This window comes from Sturnira hondurensis, unplaced genomic scaffold (genome assembly GCF_014824575.4).
Source record: "Sturnira hondurensis isolate 20B ecotype Veracruz unplaced genomic scaffold, ASM1482457v3 Scaffold0009733, whole genome shotgun sequence".
In the NCBI taxonomy this organism is placed as follows: Eukaryota; Metazoa; Chordata; class Mammalia; order Chiroptera; family Phyllostomidae; genus Sturnira; species Sturnira hondurensis.
The window spans coordinates 4,309,219-4,313,374 of record NW_028082364.1 but is presented as its reverse complement, the minus strand read 5'-3'; the positions used below and the strand labels follow the sequence as shown (position 1 = coordinate 4,313,374).

Below are 4,156 nucleotides of genomic sequence, written 5' to 3'. Positions count from 1 at the left end.
AATATGTAGCAGTGAGATTGCTGGGCCATATGACAAGTGTAGGTTTAATATTATATGAAACCGCAACATTGTTTTCCAAAGTGACTATTTGTATCGTTTTGTATTCTTACCAGGATTGCATCAAAGTTCCTTACTATCTCTGTCAGCACTTGTTATTGTCAGTATTTTTTTTTAAAGGTCAATCAAAAAGCTGTGTAACTTATTTCATCGTCGTTTTAATTGCATTTCCTAATGACTAATTATGTTGAGCATCTTTTCATGTGCTTATTAGCCATCTATATATCTTCTTTGGTGAGGTGTCTATTCAGATATTTTGCTCATTACAATTTTGGTTTGTTTTCTCATTAAGATTTGAGGGTTCCTTTTTTTGGTAACAGCTTTATTGAAATGTAGTTTGCCTACCATAAATTTACTCGTTTAAAGTGTACAATGCGTGATTTTTAGTGTATCCAGAGGTGCACAGCCATCAGCACCATCAACTTGAAAACATTTTCATCACCCCAGAAAGAAGCCTCGCACCCTCCAGTTACCACCCCAGCCCCTCCCTGCCCCCACAGGCAACCACTAATCCACTTTCTGTCTCTCTGGATTTGCCGATCTGAAACGTTTCATTTAAATGGAATCCTATCATCTGTGGCTTTAAAGACCTGGGGTTCTTTGTGTGGTCTGGGTACACTTGTTCTCTGCTAGGTGCGTGACTCACACACACATTCTCCCAAGTTCGCAGTCTTTCGATTGTCTTTTAAGGAGCATAAATTCTTAATTCTGATGGCATCCAACTTATCAACTTTTTCATTTAGGGGTCAGTCTTTTAATGTAGCTAAGAAGGAAGTCTTTGCCTAGATTTTCTTCTATGATTTCCTATAGAGCTGTTCTTTTTTCTTAAAGAGATCAGAAGTTTGTTTTTCATGTAAAATATTTCGATTTGTGTTTTAAAATAAAACATATCTATGGGCTAGAAAAGGACCACGGGCTGCCAGTTTTCATACTATATTATGTGCAAAATTACTAATATTTTGCTGTTTTTTATCTGTTAAAACAAGAGTTTCTTCTGTTTCAATTTAATGCTCTTTGCAGGTTGTTTAAATTATAGGCAACTGTTGAGTCACAGATGTGGCACACCTTGGCCTGTTATTTTAATGTTAATTTTAATTTCTTTGGTCAAGTTTCTTGAGTTTGCTAAGCCATTCCTATGACAACTGAGAAAAGCGAGGCCTCACAAAGTGAAGCCTCTTCCCTGTGGACACCCAGCAGGACTCCGCTTGGGGACATGGACTGTGACACGCCAAGGTCACCTGGCACGGGGCTGCCGGAAGCAGAGGCCTCTGCAAACATTTCGATCAACACTGTTCGAGCAACACAACAAGAACCCTCAGACACGCATGCAGACGACGTCCGAACATTCTGGAGAGAGGCCGCACAGCTGCTTACCTGCCTGCTTCCTCAGCAGTGAGTAGACTTGACCCTGAGTTTTCTCCCCCATCTCTGTTTGTATGATTGGAGAGAAGACTGGAATCGCAGAGCAAGCTTTTAAATACCATTAGCATTTCCATCTCTGATTCCTTGCAACCTGGGACTTTCTTGATATTTACAAGTTTAAAAAGGATAGGATTGTAAAAAGTCAGTGCTGAGACTGGAACAGGGCTGCATATATTATCCGTCATATCTAACTTCGTACTCTTTCTGACCCATTAAGACAACCTCATGTGAGTTCTCAGCGATTGACTTTAGGATAAGTAAATGTTACGGAGTTGGTGGCGGAGGGACCAAAACTTGCATCACTTCCCTTTTCCTGGGGGAGGAAGCTTGCATTTCCCAGAGCCGCTTACATTTGGACTGAGGCACGTGATGAATGCTGGGGGCCGGTGGGGTGTGGGCAGAAGTGGGTGCCGAGGACAGTGGGGGGGCGTGAGTCACCAGGGCAGTGGCTAGAGGTCCACCAAGAGGAGCTGCCTGACTTGCACGGAACTGTGACTTTCGTGTGTGAAGCCACTGAGGTGTTGGGTGTTTTATTAGCCCAGCAAGTCCCGATCTGCCCCGACTAACACGAGATTGAACAAAGTTTCTATTAGAACACAGCTTTTATCTCTTCTGTGCTGGATTCCCTGTATTCTTGACCGCAAAGTAGGAAGTGGTGCTGCTAGGAAAGGTATCCACGTCAGGAATTGAGTGTGATGTCCAGATCTTACAGGTGAGGCGCAGAAGGGCCAGGGAGGAGCTGTGACTTGTCTGGGGTCACGCGGCCGAGGCAGAGCTGGGATGCGGTGATTGGGCAGCCGGGTTGTGGCCGCCTTTGTTTTCCTTTCCACTCACAGTGATTGAAGTTCCCCACCCTCATGCCGAGGCCGAGCTCCCGATGCACGGCTCATTCTCGTCTTTCAGCCCTGGGCCTGGCCAATCTGTGTCGTCTGTTGCTCGGACCTCGGCGATTAGCTTGATGAGGGAAAGATGACCCAGCCTGAGCAACGAAAACTAATCCCTGTTCTTTTTTTCTGGAGCTCGTGGGACGTAGTCACTCTTCATGGGTTGCTGAACCGACAGGATGTGAATCTCGAGCTGCGGAGGGTCATCTGAGTTCATCCGGGTCGAGACCAAAGCTGACACAGGGGACAGCAGAGCCGAAGGGTGGAGACAGACGATGCTTGACGATGTCATTTGAGCACCGACCGGGACCCGGCTGTGCCCAAAGCCCGAGCTTTCAGTCACATGAGCCAACACACTTTTTTTCTTGTTTATGTCCGTTTTGATTTCCTGTCACTTGCACCTGAAATGACTCTGACTTAAATGGTTTTGTGTTCTTTTTTTTTTTTAGCTGACAGGAAGTACTGTGATTTTCCATTGTACTGATCAGGAGGCGGAGACCCAGTCTATTTATAATCTGGTGCTCCAGGTCTCACAAGACTCAAGGCTTGGTGACTCTGGTCTCGGGAAGGCCCCATGTGGCGACTCTTGGTTGCCTGCAGCGCCCGCCAGGGTGCGGGCGTACTTCATCCTGTTATGCAAGGCAAACACAGCATCCAGCCCAGAGTAGGTGCTAAAATACTGTTGAGATGAACCAAGGAAAGAACACTCCTACAAAGTGTACAAAGTGTACGAAGAGGCAGCTCACAGAAAAAAGAAACGCAGATGGGAAACACACACCTGAAAGCCATCCAACCTCATTAAAAATTTAAAAAATGCAAGTAAAAATGAGATCTGGTTTTTTACCTAGGAGTTTGTCCGGGAGCTAAAGGTCGTCTGACACTGGGGGGTGGGGAGCTAGGCACTTTCCTGGGCTGGTGGTAGGACGGTAAGAGGACACAGCCTTTCTGCAGGGTCGTTTGGCAATGTCTGTTGAATGTGAACATGCACGAGCCCCTTGGCCCCCTGCTTGAAATTTATTCTGCTGATAAACTCCCAATAAATATGCAAAGGCACAAGCAAAAGGCCGTTCAGTATAGTATTCTTTGAAATAGCAAAAACTGGAAACGTGCCCATCCAAAAGGGGCTGTTTGAATGAGTCACCGCACCTCCATGCTGTGGAATAAATTTCAGCTGCTGAGAAGAGTGAGGTGGCCCTGGCTGTGTGGGTGTGGAAAGGTGTCCAGGATGTACCGCATCAGCAGGGGGAACAGGACGTGTGACACGATGCGATGTGCGTGGAGACGAAAGGGACTCTTACCAACGTTACGATGAAGTTCAGGTGGAAAGCGGGGCTAGGGAGGGTCGGGGGACTCTGGTTTTCAACTTATTAACTGTTCTTTACAGTTGGGTTTTTAAAATTGCGAACACGTACAGCCTTCCAGGTTTGCCTGCTCATTCGAATGTCTAATAACGATGCAGGCAGAGAGGGGAGTTGCGCCGCTTTCCTGGTCCCTGCTGCTGCCGGCCACCCGATGGAGAATGAGTGTGCCCCTAGCCTGTGTTCCTCGTGCTCAGGAGGGTGGGAGGAGAAGTGAGTGAGAAGGCGGCGGGGCATGGGCTGCTCCTTTGGCCAGATGTAGGGGGACTGCCTTCTTGTGGTCACGTTCTCAGTGACCTTGGCTCCAGGCATCAGGCCTCCTGGGACCCCACTGAAGCTGATGAAGACCCTCAGGGATGCCCCAGCCCTGGTTTTTCCAAGTCTGGCTCCTGTTCCCCCAGGGCCCCAGGGAATGAGGCACTGGGGTCCCCTGGG

The 4,156-nt window shown here is 47.4% G+C and overlaps 1 long non-coding RNA gene across 1 annotated transcript; it reads left to right on the top strand.

The window, feature by feature from the left end:
* The first annotated feature begins 538 nt into the window (after positions 1 to 538).
* Positions 539 to 3,176, top strand: LOC118994971 (uncharacterized). The gene is made up of 2 exons (XR_005068171.1): positions 539 to 1,449; positions 2,499 to 3,176. It is a non-coding gene; the product is annotated as an uncharacterized LOC118994971 (long non-coding RNA).
* Positions 3,177 to 4,156: the final 980 nt, after the last annotated feature.